Source organism: Hyaena hyaena, unplaced genomic scaffold (assembly GCF_003009895.1).
Source record: "Hyaena hyaena isolate Hyena2069 unplaced genomic scaffold, ASM300989v1 scaffold_1157, whole genome shotgun sequence".
Lineage (NCBI taxonomy): Eukaryota > Metazoa > Chordata > Mammalia > Carnivora > Hyaenidae > Hyaena > Hyaena hyaena.
This window is the reverse complement of record NW_024081749.1, coordinates 473,099-493,711: the sequence shown is the minus strand read 5'-3', so window position 1 is coordinate 493,711 and position 20,613 is coordinate 473,099. Positions and strand designations below refer to the sequence as shown.

The 20,613-nt window shown below is 38.4% G+C and overlaps 1 pseudogene; it reads right to left on the bottom strand.

Moving 5' to 3' along the window:
- Nucleotides 1-19,305, bottom strand: part of LOC120224154 — a 57,042-nt pseudogene extending 37,737 nt beyond the window's left edge.
- Between the last annotated feature and the right edge of the window lie 1,308 nt (nt 19,306-20,613).

Sequence of the window (20,613 nt, the reverse complement as noted above, 5' to 3'; positions counted from 1 at the left end):
AAAATTATGAGTAAATAAATCAAAGAAGACCTAAAAGCCGTGGTCATGAAGTGGAAAACTCAATATAAAAAAGACATCAATTGTCCCCAAATTGATTTACAGATTTAATGCAATTTCTATAAAAGTAGCAGCAAAGAATTTTGGAGATATGAGCAAGTGTATTCTAAAATTTATAGGATGTGGAATTTAAGAAATAAAACAAACAAGCAAGAGAAAAAAGGGAGAGAGACAAATCAAGAAACAGACTCTTAACTCTAAGGAAACAAACATATGGGAGGTGGGTGGGTGTATAAGTGAAATAAGTGATGGAAATTAAGGGGTGCCCGTATCGTGATGATCACTGGGTGATGTATGGAATTATTGAACCACTATATTGAACACCTGAAACTAATATAACACAGTATGTTAGTTATACGGGAATTATAATTTAAAAAAAAAGAAAATAGGATATTTTTTAGTATTACAATATAGTAGCTTTGGAAAGTAGATTGTCTCTTTTTTCTTTCTTAACTCCTTTCTTTCTTTTCTTTCTTCCTCCTTTCTTTCTTTCACTAATTATTGTTGATTGTAGGTGTTTGTTTTTCTGTTTTCTTTTAGTAAAGACTGTGTTTGGTCATGCATGCCCACTGAATTCTCCATTCCATTAGTTAAATGGTCAGCTAGTGATTTGTACAAATTTCCTTAACTGCCAGTGCCCCCAATGTACAATTACTGGCATATTTAATATAATTACTTTTGAAATCATTTAAGTAAAAAATATTCATTTATACCGCCTTACAGTTACATAATAACTTTTCATTTTGCTCTTTGTTTTTTTAATGTGCATTCATATTATATATGAGCTCATTTGATTTCAATCTGAAGAACATTGTTTACTATTACTTGTAAAGTGGGTCTTCCAGCAAAAGATTATCTCAGTTTTTATTTATCTTGAATGCCTTCATTTTACCTTTATTTTTGTAGTTGGTGATAAAAGACTGCTTCTCCCTGAGATATGACAATTGACAAAAGTGCTCTCTTAGACCACACCCAAGGAAGGGACGCTTGGGTCTTGGCCCTGGAGGGTGAGGGGAGAAGGTGACAAATAAGAAAATCTTTTGGAGTAACATGAACTGGGAATGATCAAAGAGGACACAAATCAGAAGAACACATTTTTCCTAGGTATGATGCACTGCACATGTATGATGTCCTGGAAGATGCAACCAAATAGGATCTGACATGAGGGTGGGTGGAAAGTAACTTGGGTGTTTACCTGGTGGAAGAGTAAGCAGAAAGAATTTGGGCATCAGGTACAAAGAACCCCACACTTCTGGAGCCCCAACCCTCTTAGCAGCCCCAACTGTCATCCCCCTCCAGTACTTCCTTCTGGAATGCTACCTTTCTGATAACCATGGGGACCCTGTCACCTTTAGCTTGCAATAACCAACTTTAGTTGAGTTACATTTAATGTTTGTTTTCTGGAAGAGGTAAGATGATGGAGAAGTAGGTAGCTCCGTACATTTCACTCACCCCCATCTCTCAAACCGAGAGGCCTGAAGCCATAGGACACTGAACCACAGGAGTTTGGGAGGAAATGAGACAAAGTTCAGTGAGAAAACAACCTCATGGGCGCGTGAGTGCGAACTGGGGAAGATAAAAACGGACTGGGACCCAGAGACACGGAGGGAGGGGAGGGAACCCCCTTTGCAGGGAGCCACGGTGAGTCGAAGGGAAAAGAAAGAGCAGCTGAAACTGCTCATAGAACTGTCCCTGGAGAAGAGAAAAACCTCGGCTCAGGATGGAGAGTGATCCTGATTCCAGCTGTGGTGCTGACTTTGGGCTGGGTGCCCCGGTCCAGGCAGCGCCAGAAGAAACCGCTCCATTGCTCTCCTGGCTCCATCCACCAGGGAAGCAGTGTGACCTGAATCTGCTCCGCTGCTCTCCAGCTTGATTCCCAGCTAGGGAGGACCCAGCCTGCGGGTTTATATTTTGGGCGGTATCAATAAAGCGCGTGGTCTAAGATCTGGAAGCGAGGGGAGGCCTGGGACACAGAACACGGCCCACCTTGGCTAGACCGGTGGCACAGGGAGATCGGACCCAAAATAGTGATTTGCAATGCTTGATTCCAGAGAGGACTGGGGCACCACCATTTTTCTCCCCACAACCACCAGGGAAGGACCTCAGGGAGTGGCCTGAGAGACCAAGGTGGAGGTTAAGACCTGCCAACACCAAACCACGCCCATCCCCACTAGAGAGCTGCTTTTTTTTTTTTTTTTTTTTTTTACCAGAGCCCAGGGAAAGACCAACATGGATGCACTGCCATGATTAATTCTCGATCAATTCTTTCTATTCAGATACATTTTCCCATGTCTCATTCATATCCCTCCCCTTTGCCAGACTGAGCACTCTGGTCATTGGTTTGCATAAACAGTCACATTTAATCCATTGTCTAGATGTATATTCTACACTTCCACTGCTATCTTTCTATCTCTCTCTCTCTCTGGAGTAATCACATTATATAGTTTCTCTGAGAAACATCTTTGTTTCTTTCTCCTCGCCTCCTACCATATTCTCCTCTTTCTCTCTCTGACTTAAACCTCTTATTCTCTCTGCCTGGTCATTGTCCAATTTCGCTTTCTCCCCGCCCTGTCATTTCTCTCTTTGTATATGCTCTTCTATCACCACTGCATACACCCTGCTCTTAATTTGTAGCTGGGAATTCTGGTTTTATGCTTTTAGACTGCCCTTTTTTCTTTTGGGTTTTTTCTTTTTTCTTTTCTTTTTTCTCTCTTTTTTCCTTCTTTTTCTTTTTCTTTTTGCCTTTCAGTTTGTTTGTTTGTTGGCTTGGTCTGTGCGTTTGCATGCCTTTGTTCCCTATGTGTTTGTCTGTCTGTTTTCTTTTCCAGGGCTACTGCAAGAAACAAGCCAAAGTATACATGGTGGAGAGTCCCGAATACCACTACAAGTAGGGAAAGAAAATAACTGAAGTCGCAACAAGAGAGACCAACAGACACCATTAAAAGAACACTTCCTGGGGCGCCTGGGTGGCTTAGTCGGTTAAGCGTCCGACTTGCGCTTAGGTCATGATCTCACGGTTCGTGGGTTCAGGCCCCGCGTCGGGCTCTGTGCTGACTGCCAGCTCAGAGCCTGGAGCCTGTTTCAATCTATGACTCCCTCTCTCTCTGACCCTCTCCTGCTCACGCTGTCTCTCTCTCTCCTAGAAATAAATAAAACATTTAAAAAAAAAAGAACACTTCCTGAATGTACAGGCCCTAGACACTCAATGAGCCTTCTTTAATATAGCAGTACTCACAGGTACAGAGCACATAACAAGCTTTTAAAACTAGCAAGAGATAGAAAGTTAACCAAAATGATGAAACGGAAGAACCCTCCTCAGAGGAAATTCCAGGAAGAAATGACAGCTAAAGAACTGCTCAAAACAAATATAAGCAACATAACTGAACAAGAATTTAGAACAATGCTCATAAAATTAATCACGGGGTTTGAAAAAAGCATGGAAGACATCAGAGAAACTATTGCTACAAAGACTATGGAGCTTAAAAATAGTTGTGATGAATTTAAAAATGCTATAAATGAGATGCATAGTAAAATGGAGGTGGCCATGCATAGACTGAAGAGGCAGAAAAGAGAATACGTGAGTTAGAAGACAAAATTACACGAAAAGAAGAAGCCGAGAAAAGAGAGATAAACTGACTCAGGAGCATGAAAAGAGAATTCGAGAACTGAGTGATACAATCAAACGGAATAATATCCATATCATAGGAATTCCAGAAGATGAAGAGAGGGGGAAAGGAGCTGAAGGAGTCCTTGAACAAATAATAGCAGATAACTTCCCCAATCTGGGGAAGAAAATAGACATTGGAATCCAAGAGGCACAGAGAACTCCTCCAGATGTAACTTGAATCGATCTTCTGCATGACATATCATAGTGAAATTGGCAAAATATAAGGACAAAGAGAGAATTGTGAAAGCACCTAAGGATAAAAGGGCCTAAACATACAAAGGGAAACCTATCAGAGTGGTTGCAGACCACCCTACTGAAATTTGGCAGGCCAGAAAAGAATGGCAGGAAATCTTTAATGTGATGAACTGGAAAAATATGCAGCCAAGAATCCTCTATCCAGAAGCCTGTCATTCAGAAAGAAGGAGAGATAAAAGTCTTTCCAAATAAACAAAAATTGAAAGAATTTGTCACCACTAGATCAGCCCAACAAGGAATCCTAAGGGCGACTCTATGAGGGAAATGTTGCAAGAAACACAAAGTAGCAGAGACATCACTACAAGCATGAATCCTACAAAGAACACAATGACTCTAAACCCATATTTTTCAAGAATAACACTGAATGTAAATGGATGAAATGCTCCAATCAAAAGACATAAGGTAGCAGAATGGATTGAAAAAGAAAATCCATCTATTTGCTGCCTACAAGAGACCCATTTTAGACCTGAGGACACCTTCATATTAAAAGGAAGGGGACAGAGAAATATCTATCATGCTACTGGAAGTTAAAAAGAAGCCAGAATAGCCATACTTCTATCAGACAACCTGGACTTTAAAGTAAAGGCAGTAACAAGGGATGAAGAAGGGCATTTATAATAATTACAGGAAGAGCTAACAATTATAAATGTCTACGCACCTAATACAGGAGCACCGAAATACATAAAGCAATTAATCACAAACAGAAACAATTCTATGGATAAGCATGTGCTAATAGCAGAGGATTTTAATCCTCCACTTACAGCAATGGATAGATCAATTTGACAGAAAATCACTAAAGAAACAATGGACTTGAATGAAACATTGGACCAGATGAATTTGAAAGATACATTTCAAACTCTACATCCTGAGGCGATGGAATTCACTGTCTTCTCAAGTGTGCGTGGCACATTCTCCAAGATAGATCACATACTGGGTCATAAAGCAGCCTTCAATAAATATAAAATAATTGAGATCATACCATGCACACTTTCAGATCATGCTATGAAGCTTGAACTCAATCACAGGAAAATGTCTGGAAAACCTCTAAAAACATGGAGGGTTTTTTTATTTTTTAAACAGTTTTTATTTATTTTTGAGGCAGAGAGAGACAGTGCATGAGCAGGGGAGGAACAGAGAGAGAGGGAGACACAGCATCTGAAACAAGCTCCAGGCTCTGAGCTAGCTATCAGCACGGAGCCTGACGCGGGGCTGGAACCCATGAAATGCAAGATCGTGACCTGAGCTGAAGTCGGACGCTTAACCGACTGAGCCACCCAGGCGCCCCCAAAAACATGGACGTTAAAGAACACTCTATGAAAGAACGAATGGGCCAATCAGGCAATTAGAGAAGAAATTAAAAAATATATGGAAACAAATGAAAATGAAAACACAACAATGCAAATTCTGGGATGCGGGAAAAGCAGTCCTAAGAGAAAAGTACATTGCACTCCAGGCTTATGTCAAGAAACCAGAAAAACCACAAATACAAAATCTAACAGCACACCTAAAGGAACTAAATGCAGAGCAGCAAAAGCACCCCAAGCCAAGCAGAAGAGAAATAATAAAGATCAGGGTAGAAGTAAACAATGTAGAATCCACAAAAACAGTTGAAGAGATCAATGAAACCAAGATTTGTTTTTTTTTTTTTAATAAACAAAATTCATAAACCTCTAGCCAGGATTCCCCCCCCCAAAAAAAAGAGAGAGCATCCAAACAGACAAAATGATGAATGAAAATGGACTTATTACAACCAACCCCTCAGAAATACAAGCAATTATCAGGGAATACTATGAAAAAATATATGCCAACAAACTGGAGAACGTAGAAGAAATGGACAAGATCCTAAACACACATGCACTACCAAAATTCAAATGTGAAGAGATAGAAAATCTGAACAGACCCATAACTAGTGAAGACATTGAATTAGTTATCAAAAATCTCCCGACAAATGAGCACTCTGGGCTAGAAGGCTTCCCTGGGGAATTCTACCAGACACTTAAATCAGAGTTAATACCCATTCTTCTCAAGCTATTCCAAAACATAGAAATCGAAGGAAAACTTCCAGGCCCATTCTATGAAGTCAGGATCACTTTGATTCCCAAACCATACAGAGACCCAGCAAAAAAAGAGAATTATAGGTCAATATCCTTGATGAATACAGATGCAAAAATCCTCAAAAACGTACTTGCAACTCGAATCCAACAGCATATAAAAAAAATTATCCACCATGATCAGGTGGGATTCATTTCTGGGTTACAGAATATTCAGCCATAAAAAAGAGCAAAATCTTGCCATATGCAATGATATTGATGGAGTTAAAGAGTAAAATGCTAAATGGAATGTCTGTCACACAATATAATAAACACCATATAATTTCACTCATATGTGCAATTTAAGAAACAACACAAATGAACAACAACAACAACAAAAAGAGAAAGATAAACCAAGAAACAGACTCTTAGGTATAGTGTAGTGAACGAAATGACAAAAAGACAAGGCACACAAAGACAGACAAAGACACAACTCCGGCCGGAGGGAGAAAAATCTCCCCGAGCCTTCATGCGGTTTATTTTTATACCCCGGTAGCTGGACACATACCAAAATCTAAAAAACGCATTCTTCTAGCCAAGCACATTCCAAGGACGGGGGGAACAAAGGGAGACAGTGACCACAGCATATCTACTAAGAAGCCTGCCCAGAACTCCAGCCTCCTCCCTATTTTCAAGGAGGGCACGTTCCCTCATTTGCGAGCGGACCGTTAACCTTGGATATTGTGTGCAGGCCCCTTGGCAGAACATCCTGTATGCAGGCATGCTCCGCCCAACCATTCTTTCTTGTGATCACTGTTGGGCTCCTACATATAGAGAAAAAACTGATGATTACCAGAGGAGAGGCATTTGGAGGGAATGGGTGAATTAGGTGATGATGTTTAAAGAGTATACTTAACTTGATGAGCAGTGAGTAATGCATAGAATTGTTGAATCATTATATTGTACACCTGAAACTAATATAACACTATGCATTACCTCTACTGAAATTAAAATCAAAACTTCTTTTAAAACATTAAGAAATTTTAAGAAATAATTTGCAAAAATGTTCTAATGACAATCTGGTGTTTTCACTTACATTTACCTCTTTAGCATGTCAAAGAGTGGTTGTTTAAAGATATTGGAGGGGTTCATTCACCTTCGGTCTGACCTGGACTACATTATGTTCAAACTCAAAAGGAAACTGGAAACAACATTGGCAATTTTTGCTATCATTCGAAAAACAGCAAAATCTGTCTATAGCATAATAAATAATATAACTAATGGGCTTTCAGGCTATAGGTTAGAACTTATGTTCTTGTTCTCTCTTTTTATTTGTGCTTCCCCTTGCCTTTGATTCTTGTTCTTGATTTTTCTCCAAATCTGGTATACTATTTACTTCCCTCAAAAACAAAATCCATACATTAATTTTCAAAAATTTCCCTTTTATTAGTATTTTTTAATTTGTTAGGGATTGAATTAAATCTGCAGATGGTTTTGTATAGTAAATACATTTTAATAATATTTGTTCTCCCAATCCATGAGCACAGAATACATTTCCATTTGTTTGTCTCATCTTTCTTTCACCAATGTCATATACTTTTCAGAATTGAGGTCTTTAACCTCCTTGTTTAAGGTTATTCATTAGCAGTTATTCTTTTTGGTGCAACTGTAAATGAGATTTCTTTCTTAATTTCTCCTTCTTTTATTACATTAATGTATAGAAATGTAACCAATTTCTATATATTAATTGTGCATTCTGTGACTTTAATGAATTTATTTATCAGTTCTAGTAGTTTTTTGGTGGAGTCTTTGGAATTTCTATACATGTCATTTGCAAATACTGACAGTTATATCTCTTTCTTACTAATCTAGGCCTTATTCATTTTCTTGTGTGACTGCTGTGACCAAGACCTCCAGTACTATGTTGAATAAACGTGAGAGTGGACATATTTGTCTTATTTCTAATCATAGTGGAAAAGCTCTCCATTCTTCCACATTACAGAATATGTTACCTGTGCTTTTTTCGCATATGGCCTTTATTATGTTGAGGTATGTTCCATCTAAATTTACTTTGTTGAGAGTCTTCTATCTTGAATGGATTGTTGTACTTTGCCAAATGCTTTTTCTGCATCTATTGAAATGATTATATAGTTTTTATCCTTTTTTTCTTAATGTGATGCATGATATTGATTGATTTGTGAATACTGAACGTGAATATTCCTTGCATCACTGGAATAAACCCCACTTGGTCATGGTGATTTCCCTAATGTATGGTTGAATTCAGTTTGCAAGGACTTTTTGAGGAATTTTACATCTATATTTCTGAGACATACTGGTCTTTAAATTTCTTTTTTTTACTCTTTATCTGATTTTGACATCAGCATAATGGTGGCTTTGTAGAATGAACTTGGGAGCTTTCCTTCTTCCATTTCTTGGCATATTTTTAACTCTTTAAATATTTGGTAAAATTCACCTGTGAGGCCATTTTGTCCTGGACTTTTCTTTGTTAGGCGCTTATGATTAATGTTTCAATTTCATTGCTTGTAATTGCTTTGTTCAAATTTTTCTATTTCTTCTTCATTCAATTTTTTTTGTTTCGTAGAATTTATTTCTTTTTTTTTTTTACAAATAGTTTATTGTCAAATTGGTTTCCATATAACACCCAGTGCTCATCCCCACAAGTGCCCTCCTCCATGCCCATCTTCCCCCTCCCCCCCACATCCATCAGTCCTCAGTTTGTTTCTCAGCATTCAAGAGTCTCTCATGGTTTGCCTCTCTCCCTTTCCCCCACCATTTCCCCCCTTCTTCTCCCCCACGGTCCTCACTTAAGTTCCTCCTAATCCTCCTATACGTGCAAACATATGATATTTGTCCTTCTCTGCCTGACTTATTTCTTCATTCAGTTTTGAAAGCTTACAGGCTTCTAAGAATTTATTTCTTTTAGATTTTTCAATTTGTTAGCATATAATAATTTTTCATATTCTCATATATTTTTGGTATTGGCTGTGATTTCTCCTCCTTTAGTTCTAATTTTATTTTTCTTCTCTCCTTTTTTCCTTTGTAACTCTGGTTAAAGGTGTATCAGTTTTGTTAATCTTTTGAAAGAACTAACTCCTGATTTTATTGATCTGCTCAATTGCTTTTTTATTCTCTATTTTATTTACTTCTTCTTTCATCTATATTATTTCCTTCCTTCTACTGGCCTGGGGCTTTGTTCTTTTCTTTCTTTCTTTTTTTTCTAGCTTATTAAGGTAAAAGACTAATTCTTTATTTGAGATTTCTCTTTCTTCTTACTTTAGGCCTGCATTGCTAATAACATCATTTGCTGAGTCCCAAATATTGTGGACCATTGTGTTTTCAATTTTATTTGTCTCCATGTGTTTTTTTTTTATTATCTCCTTGGTTTTATTGCTTACTCATACATTTTTTAGTAGCCTGTTATTTAATCTCTATGTATTTGTGGTCTTTCCAGATTTTTTCTTGTGATTAATTTCTAGTTTCATACTGTTGTGGTTGGAAAAGATATATACCATAATTTTTATCTTTTTGAATTTGTTGAAATTTGTTTTGTGGCCTACCATGTGATCTATTCTGGAGAATGTTTCATGTTCACATGAAAAGAATGTGTAATGTGCTGTCTTTGGGTAGAATTGTTTGTTAGGTCCATCTGGTCTAGAATGTTTCATTCTAAGGCATTGTTTCCTTATTGATTTTCTGTTTGAATGATCTATCCATTGATGTAAGTGTGGTGTTAAAGTCCCCAATTATTATTGTATTTTGGTCAATTTATTCCTTAACATCTGTTAATAGTTGTTTTATGTATTTTGGATCCTCAGTGTTTGGTACATTTATATTTATAATTGTTACATCTTGTTGGAGTGTTTGAATTGATAAATGTTGAATAAAAAATTTTAGATAGTAGAAACTTTCAGAAAGTGTCAAAGGCACTGAGGGTAGTATAAGTGACAGATGATTTAAAGGAGAAAATAATATTAAATATTATAATTTTATAAATAAAAATTAAAAGATCTTACTGCTTTGTAATAGAAAATAAAAAAAATTAAATCCTGGAAAATTTCTTGGCTAGTAGGGAATGTAAAGAAGATAGGACATATTCTCAAAGCAAAGAGTAACCCCCCCCTTGGCAAAAACTGTATCAAAATTCTAGTGGAGACATGAAATTTTCATATTCATCACCAAGACACCTGAGATTTTGAAAGGATTAAAACACTCTTTACAGCACAGAGACAAAGTTCTTATTTTTTGACAAAGTTCTTAATAATAGCCAAATATTAGATGACATAAAAACTTCATAGCAAGTTTTTTTCAGAGACGTCTCCTGAGAAAATGAAAATAAAAGCAAAAATAAACTATTGGGACTTCATCAAAATAGAAAGCTTCTGCACAGCAAAGGAAACAATCAACAATACTAAAAGGCAACCCTACATTATGGAAGAAGATATTTGCAGATGACGTACCTGATAAAGGGTCAGTTTCCAAAATATAAAAAGAACTCATAAAACTCAACACCCAGAAAATGAATAATCCAATTAAGAAATGGGCAGAAAGCATGATTAGACATTTTTCCAAAGGTACAACAGAATATATAAAGATGCTCAACATCACTCATCATCAGGGAAATAAAAATCAAAACTACAATAAGGTATTACCTCACATCTGTCAGGATGGCTAAAATAGACAACTCAAAAAACAACAGGTTTTGGCAAGGATGTGGAGAAATTGAAACCCTTTTACAGTGTGGGATGGAATGCAAATTGGTGCAGCCACTCTGGGAAATGATATGTATGAAGGTTCCTCAAAAAGTTAAAAATAGAGGGGCATTTGGATGGCTCAGTCAGTTAAGCATCCGACTTCGGCTCAGGTCATGATGATCTCACAGTCCACGAGTTCAAGCCCAGCATCAGGGTCTGAGCTGACAGCTCAGAGCCTAGAGCCTGCTTTGGATTCTGTGTCTCCTTCTCTCTCTGCCCCTCCCCTGATCTCTCTCTCTCTCTCTATCTTTCTCTCTCTCTCTCTCAAAAGTAAATAAACATTAAAAATTTTTAAGTTAAAAACAGAACTACCCCACGACCCAACAATTGCACTATTATAATAAAAAATTTTTTCTTAAATAGTTTATTGTCAAATCGGTTTCCATATAACACCCAGTGCGCATCCCAAGAAGTCTTTTTTAAGAAGAATTAAAAAATACTAATTCAAAGGGAAACAGGTATCCCATTGTTTAGAACAGCATTATTAACATTAGCCAAATTGAGGAAACAGCCCAAATGTCCATTGACTAAGGAATGGAGATACATATATATGAATATTGCTCAGCCATAAAACAGAATGAAATCTTGCCGTTTGTAATTACATGGATGGAGCTAGCTAAGTGAAATAAGTCAGCCAGAGAAAGGCAAATACTATATGATATCACTCATATGTGGAATTTAAGAAAGAAAACAAAGGAACAAGGGAAAAAAGAGAGAGAGGCAAACCAAGAAAAGGACTCTTAACTATAGAGAACCCTCTGATGGTTACCAGAGGGTTGCCATCTGATGGTTACAAGAGGGGAGGTAGGGGGGTGGATTAAATAGGTCATGGGGATAAGGGAATGTACTTGTGATAAGCACTCAGTATTGTATGGAAGTGCTGAATCACTATATTTTACACCTGAAACTAATATTACACTGTACGTCGGGTAACTGGGATTTAAAGAAAAACTTTAAGAAAATAAAAAATAAATTTTAAAAAATGATGACATAAAGACTCTAAATCTCATGTTTAATATAAACTTCTATTTTACCTAAGCTAAAGGGGAAAGGTGGGGCTTGGCAACAGTTTTTTACCACTAAAGCAGAAGTTCTTAATCTGTGTCATGACTTCAGGGCATATTTAATCCCCTTGAAAATATTCCATGTACATATATGTTCATTTTTCTGGGAAGAATGTCCACAGCTTTAGTCAAATTCACAAGATTTGTGCCTTCACACTCCATAAAATAAAGGTTAAGTACTACATAAAGGAAGGATCTCATCGTCAAGAATACTGCATAGAGTTCCAGAAGTGTGTGATTTGCAAAAACATAATGAAGATTATTTGGAACGAGGTAACATTTTCTTAATGAAAAGCCATTGAATGATAAAGTTTCAAGAGTCCTTTGGCTTTTGTGATTGCAAAATGTCACCATCAAAATTAGCATTATGTGCTTCTTTGCCCCTGAGAAGTGTTTATATGGAAGATGACTGTGGGAAAGCCAAATTCAAGGAATAAGATTCTGTATTGGAAGTGAGGGCTTAGATAAGAAGACAAATCTGGTGCTCTGAGAGCCCACTAAGGAAACTTTCTTAAAGGAAAAGAAAATGTAGCTACATTGGATCCTAAAACTTACCAAACTTTTAAAATCAGTTTTGATTCAAAATTTAATTACTGATGCACATTATAATAGTACCACCTTGTGGAATATAGTAAAAATTCATGCTTGTCTTTAGGTGGCTGCTCAGTGTTTCTCTCAGTGTTGTCTGTGAGTCGCTGGGGGTACCAAGGACACATTCAGGGAATCCATAGGGTCAAAGCTACATTCATAATCATACCCAGAAGACATTTGCTCTTTCATTGTGCTGGTGGTTGCACTGATGATGTAAAAACAGTATGGGTAAAAGTATAAACATCATAACACATGAATCATGAAAATTGTTCAAAATTAGCTTTAAACTTAGTTCTACTTAAGAGTATTCTTATGAAGTAACAAAAATAAAATAATTTGGAGGACAACGCCATAGGAATTCACGGCACAGGAATTCACTTTATTGTCAGTTTTGCTTGCAAGAAATCCCTCCAAGAGACAAGGAATCTCTAAGAGTAGCAGAGATTTGTGAGCAACACAAAGAAGAAACTTGTGTTCTGTTCCTCACTCCTGCACTCATCAGCTTTAAGTTTCAGTTTGCTCAATTTATCTAAAAGGGAGATATTACTAGGAGTTGCTGCATTGAAAAGTTGTAAAGATTAAAAGCTATATATAATGGCTTGGTAATTGTTGGCTGTTCTAACTGTCCTCACTTTGTCGCAATGTCAAGAATTAATCAAAGTATCTAATTTTCACGGAAATCCCACAAAATTGATTGTTTTAAAGTTTTCGTGTAAATTTCAGTTAACATACAGTATAATATTAGTTTCAGGTGTAAAATATAGTGATCCAACACCCATAAAACACCCTCTGCTCACCACAGTTGAACACTTTAATCCCCGTCACTTATTTAAGCCATCCCTCAACCCACCTGCCCTCTGACAACCATAGATTTTTTTCAACTACAGTTGAATCTGTTTCTTGGTTCACCCATTTGTTAATTTGTCTTGTTTCTTAAATTCAACATATCAGTAAAATCATATGTTATTTGTCTTTCTCTGACTGACTTATTTCACTTAGCATAATATCTTCTAACTCCATCCATGTCATAGCAAATGACAAGATTTCATTTTTATGGCTGAGTAATATTCCATTGCATATATATACACACCATATCTTCCTTACCCATTTATCATTTGATGGAAATTTGGGGGCTCTCCATAGTTTGACTATTGTTGATAATGCCACTATAAACACTGGGGGGCATGTACTACTTTGAATCTGTATTTTTGTATCCTTTGGGTAAATACCTAATAGTGACATTGCTGGATCATAAGGTAGTTCTATTTTTAGTTTTTTGAGGAACCTCCATACTGCTCTCCAACGTGGCTGCACTAGTTTGCATTCCTACCAGTAGTGAGGGTTCCCCCTTCTCTGCATCCTCGCCAAAATCTGTTGTTTCTTGTATTGTTAATTCTCATATGATTTCCAAAATATCTGCATACAGCAATAATTATATCTTTTTTTATTTTTTATTTTATTTTTGAGACAGAGAGAGACAGAGCATGAGTTGGGGAGGGGCAGAGAGAGAGGGAGACACAGAATCTGAAACAGGCTCTAGGCTCTGAGCTGTCAGCACAGAGCTCGATGTGGGGCTCGAACTCACAAACTGCGAGATGATGACCTGAGCCGAAGTCAGACACTTAACTGACTGAGCCACCCAGGTGCCCCAATAATTATATCTTTATAAACACAATATATGAAAGTATAATTTGTGACTATAATAGCTTAAATGATGAACAAAGGAGCAATATAGGAACAAAATTTTGTATATTATTAAAATTAACTGGTCATTGATCTGACTAGATTATTATAAATTAAGAGACTAATTATAATTTATATCTCAGCCACTAGGAAAATAACTCAAAGAATATTATAAGAGAGACAGCAAGGAAAATAAAGTGGCACCATGGAAAATATCTATTAACACAAAAGAAGGCAAGAATGGAGAAATAGGGGAATAAAAGAAGCATAAGACAAATTAAATAATGTGAGTAAACATACTCAAAATGTAGACATTGGCAAAATAGATAACTATATGCTGTCTTTAAGAGACAAATTTTTTTTTAATTTTTAATATATATTTAATTTTTGAGAGAAAGAGACAAAGTGCAAGTGGGGGAGAGGCAGAGAGAGAGAGGGAGACACAGAATCCGAAGCAGGCTCCAGGTATCTAGCTGTCGACACAGAGCCCAACGTGAGGCTTGAACCCAGGGACTACAAGATTATGACCTGAGCCGAAGTTGACTGTTCAACCGACTGAGCCAACTAGGCGTCCTGTATAAGAGACAAATTTTAAATTCAAAGACAACCTGAAATTAAAGTATGGAAATAGAATGCCAAAAGAAGAGTAATCAAAAGAGGGCAAAGGTGGCTATAATAACATCAGACAAAATACAATGTAAGACAAAAATTGTTACTAGAAAAAAAGAAGGATATTATTAAATGATAAAAGAGTTAATCCGTCAGTATGACATAACTATAAACATATATATGCACCCACCAACAGAGCCCCAAAATATGTGAAACAATAACTGAAAGAATTGAAAAGAGAAACAGACAAGTTTTGGGACTTTAATATCCCACTTTAACATATCCAAAACATTAGATGGAATAACTAGGCATAAAAATAACAAGGACTATACAAACAAAACTTTGAATCAACCAGATAAAACTGCAGACATCTATAGAATACTCCATCTAACAATAGTAGAATATACATTCTTCTGAAGTGCAAAATGAAATGTTCTCCAGAATACACAATGCAATTAGGCCATAAAACAATTCAAAGGGATTTTTAAGAAGATTGAAATAAGAAAACTATGATTTACAAAATTATACAAAACAAAATGGATTAAAATTTGATATTCTCACAAATATGTAGAAATTAAGTACACTCCTAAATAAATAATGAATCAAAGAAGAATTTACAAGAGAAAGTACTTTAAGATCAATGAAAATTAAAACTCAGTGTACCAAAATTTATAGGATCCAGCTAACATTGTACATATAAGACATCATATAAGACACATAAGTTATAAATGCTTACATAAAAGATAAAGGAATAAATCAGTAACCTAACCTAACACCTGAAGACACTAGAAAACTAAACCTAAAGCAATAAAAAAGAAGGAAAACATAAAGATTACATCATAAATAAGTGAAAAAAGAAAACAGTAGGAAAAATCAATGGAACTGAAAGGTGGTCCTTTTAATAGAACAGCAAAATTGACAAACCTTAAGCCAACTGATCAAGAAAAAATAGAGAAGACTGAACTTATTAAAATTAAGAATAAAAGAGGTAACATTACCACTTGTCCTACAAAAATAAAGATTATTAGAAGAGAATATCATAAACAACAATAATCCAAGAAATTAGATAATATAGATAAAATGAACAAATCCCTGGGAGATACAAACTACTAAAACTGACTCAAGAAGAAATAGAAAATAGGAATGAGCCTTATTATAGATAAAAATTAGTAAATTTCACAACTTCCCACGAAGAATTATCCCAGGACCAGGTTGTTCTGCTGATGAATTTTATCAAATGTTTAAAGAATTCTTCACATACTCTTTCAAAACTAGAAAAAGAAGGAACACTTTTCAACTCGTGATATGAATTCAATAGTACCCTAATACAAAACCAGATGAAGATATCATAAGAAAAATAATCACCAATATCTCTTATGAATATAGATGTAAAATTCCTCAGCAAAATAATAACTAATCAAGTCTAGACATACATAAAAAAGAATTGCATAGGTTGGTGAACCTGTGGGAAGAGATTGGAGAGAGTGGCTCGCCCTTTTCCTGTACCGTAAGTTGACATTCCTGCTTTTAAAAACAGTATTATCCCAGAAAAAGTCATGACTGTGGGTCAGGACTGACTATTTGCAGCGTGGATTTTAACCGAGGCACAGACAACATCACCGTGAGACAGGGGGACACAGCCATCCTCAGACAGGCCTGAAGCCATAGACACTGAACCGCAAGAGTCTGGGAGGAAAAGAGACAGAGTTCACTAAGAAGACAACCTCATAGGTACGTGAGTGCGAACTGGGGAAGATAAAAACAGTCTGGGACCCAGAGACACGGAGGGAGGGGAGGGAAGCCCTTCTTGGTGAGCCACGGAGAGTCAAGGGGAAGAGAAAGAGCGGCTGAAACTGCTCAAAAAACCGTCCCTGGAGAAGAGAAAAACCTTGGCTTGGGATGGAGAGTGACCCTTTTTCTAGCTGTGGTGCTGACTTTGGGCTCAGTGCCCCATTCCCAGCCAGTGCCAGGAGAAACTGCTCCTCTGCTTTTCCGGCTCAATCCCTGGCAGGGAAGCTGCCCAGCCTGAAACTGCTCCCCTGCACTCCCAGCTTGATCCTCAGCTGGGAAGCGGCCCGTCCTGCGGGATTATATTTTGGGCAGTATCAAAAAAGCCTGCAGACTGAGACCTGGAAATGAGTTGGGGCTTCAGTCATAGAACATGGCTCACCTTGGCTACACCCACAGCACAGGGAGATTGGACCCAAAAGAGTGATTTGCAACGCTTGCATCAAGAAGGGACTAGGGAGCAGCCATTTTTCTCCCCACAACAATGAAGGCATGAACTCAGGGAGCAGCCTGCCAGAAGGCAGGGAAGGCTAAGACCTCCCTACACCAAACCACACCCATCTCCGCTAGAGAGCTGCTTTTTAAAATTAATTAATTAATTAATTTATTTATTTATTTATTTTTACAAAAGGTTTATTGTCAAGTTGATTTCCATATAACACCCAGTGCTCATCCCCACAAGTGCCCTCCTCCATGCCCTTCCCCCCTCCCCCCCCCACCCATCAGTCCTTAGTTTGTTCTCAGCATTCAAGAGTCTCTCATGGTTTGCCTCTCTCCCTTACTCCCACCATTTCCCCCCTTCTTCTCCCCCATGGTCCTCCTTTAATTTCCTCCTAATCGTCTGATACGTGCAAACATATGGTATTTGTCCTTCTCTGCCTGACTTATTTTGCTCAGCATAACACCCTCAAGGTTCATCTGTTGGACTGATTCGCGAGTCCCCAGAGACCACCAAGGAGCCGACACCGTTGCAGGCACAAAAGGGTCTTTATTACAAGCTCAAGCGAGGCTCACCTGCCTACCGGTGTAGTGGCAGCAAGGTGAAGCCCCGAACAATAGCGAACAGGGTTTTTATGGGGTAAGGGACGGGTGTGTTACAGTGTACACGTTGTACATATAGCAGCATCACATAAGCACTAATTACAATTGTACAGTCCCCATGATAACAGCTTTGATCATTCAGTATCTGTGAGGTGTTCATTACTTTTGGTGGGACCCAATCATGACTTTTGAGAATCCTTTGAAAATGATCAATTATGAGGTGAGTTCAAAGGGCCCACGTGGGGTTCAGGCAAGCAGTGAGAAATTGGCTAGTTTGTACAGAATAACTGTCTACAGTTCCCAGCCTTGACTCAAACCACAGGAATGTTTTTTTGATTAGCTGATCTGAGGGCGGTCCGAGGATGGCTTTAGCCTTGAGCAATCCAAGGAACTGGGGCTACGTGCAGCCCGAGGTTGCTCTTAATGGAGGCCTTAATCTCAAAATGATGTTACTTAGGCTCTTCACATCCATGTTGCTACACATGGCCACATTTCATTCTTCCTCATTGCCATGTAGTATTGCATCATATAGATAAACCACATCTTCTTGATGCATTTGTTCGTTGATGGACACTTAGGCTCTTTCCATGTTTTGGCTATTGGAGGTGGGAATGTAAACTGGTGCAGTCCCTCTGGAAAACAGTGTGGAGGTTCCTCAAAAAATTAACAATAGAACTCCCCTATGACCCAGCAATAGCACTGCTAGGAATTTACCCAAGGGATACAGGAGTGCTGATGCATAGGAGCACATGTACCCCAATGTTCATAGCACTCTCAACAATAGCCAAAACATGGAAAGAGCCTAAGTGCCCATCAACGGACGAATGGATCAAGAAGATGTGGTTTATCTATACAATGGAATACTACACGGTAATGAGAAAGAATGAAATCTGGCCATGTGGAGCAACATGGATGGACCTTGAGGGTGTTATGCTGAGAGAAATAAGTCAGGCAGAGGACAAATACCTTTTTTTTTTTTTACAGGAGCCCTGGGCAAGACTAACATAGATGCACTACGTGCACTACCGTGATTAATTCTAGATCAATTTTTTCTATTCAGATATATTTTCCCTTGTCTCATTCATATCCCTCCCCTCTGCTGGACTGGGCACTCCAGTCATTGGTTTGCTTAAACAGTCACATTTATTCCACTCTTTAGATGCATATTTTACACCTTCACCACTACCTTTCTATCTCATTCTCCGGAGTAACCAGACTATATAGTTTCTCTGAGTAACATTAACTTCATTTATTTCTCCTCACCTCCCACCATATTCTCCTCTTTCTCTCTCTGAATTTAGTTTCTTAGTCTCTCTGCCTAGTCATTGTCCAATTTCACTTTCTCCCCGCTCTGTCATTTCTCTCTTTGTATATGCTCTTCCATAAGCACTGCATACACCCTGCTTTTTATTTGGAGCTGGGAATTCTGATTTTATGCTTTTAGACTGTTCTTTGTCTTCTGGGGTATTTTTCTTTTTTTCTTTTCTCTTCTTCCTTTTTTTCTTTCCTTATTTTTTTTCTTTTTCTTTTTGCCTTTCGGTTTGCTTGTGTGTTGGATTTCATTGTGTGTTTATATGCCTTTGTTCCTTGTGTGTTTGCCTGTCTGTTTTCTTTCCCAGGGCTACCTCAAGAAATAAGCAAAAGTACACATGGTGGGCCATCATCGCCATTGTCCGTTGGGCGCTCTCTGTGGTATCGTTTGAGTCTGATTCTTGAACTTCCTTAGAAGAGCATCGGGGCTTCAACATTCTTACGAGTTTAACTCCTACTGTTGGATGGAGGAGGCAAGAAGGTGGAGAAGTAGGGAGCTCTGTACATTTCACTAGCCCCCATCTCTCAAATGGAGAAGACCTGAAGCCATAGGAACCCTTACAGAATCCAGGAGTTTGAGAGGAAAAGGAGACAGAGTCCACTGAGAAAACCTTATAGCGCGAGTGTGAACTGGAGAAGATAAAAACGGGCTGTTACCAAAGACACAGAGGGAGGGGAGGGAGTACCCTTTGCAGGGAGCCGTGGTAAGTCGAGGGGAAAAGAAAGAGCAGCTGAAACATGGAACTGTCCATGTCCCTGGAGAAGAGAAAAACCTAGGCTCCGGACACAGAGGGATCCGGTTTCCAGCTGTGCAGCTGACCTTGAGCTGAACTCATCGGTCTCAGGCAACTCCGGGAGAAACCGCTCCTCTGCTCGCCAGCTCCACCTGGAGGAGAAGCGGCGCGCCTAAAGGTGCTGTGCCAATCTTCCGGCTGGGCTTAATTCCCAGTGGGGAGGCGGTCAGCTTGAAATTACTGAGAGGGACTCCGCCTGGGGGTTTATATTTCCGGCAGTATCAATGGGGCATGCAGACTAACATCTGGTAATGAGGCGTGGCTTGGGACATAGAGCACGGCCCACCTCGTACGCCCGCAGGACAGGGAGATCAGACCCAAAAGAATGAGTTGCAATGCTTGGTTCCAGAGGGTACTGGGGTGCCTCCATTTTTCTCCCCACAACCACCAAGGTGGGACCTCAGAGAGTGGCCTCTGGATCACAGTGGAGGCTAAGACCCGCCTACACCAAACCACACCCATGTCCCCTATTTTTAACAGAGCCCAGGGCAAGACCAACATGGATGCATTACCGTGATTAATTCTAGATCAATTCTTTCTATTCAGATATATTTTCCCTTGTCTCATTTGTATCCCTCCCCTATGCTGGACATGGCACTCTGGTCACTGGTTTGCTTAAGTCTCACATTTAATCCATTCTCTAGATGTATATTCCACACATCCACCACTACCTTTCTATCTCTCTCTCTCTCTCTGGGGTAATCAGAATATATAGTTCTTCTGAGTAACATTATCTTTGTTTCTTTCTCCTCACCTCTTATCATATTCTCCTCTTTCTCTGAATTAAGCCTCTTAGTCTCTCTACCTGGTCATTTCTCTTCTGATTTCACTTCTTCCCTGCCTTGTCATTTCGCTCCTTGTATATGCTCTTAGATCAGTACTGCATACACCTGGCTCTTTATTTGTAGCTGGAAATTCTGGTTTTCTGCTTTTAGACTGTCCTTTGTCTTT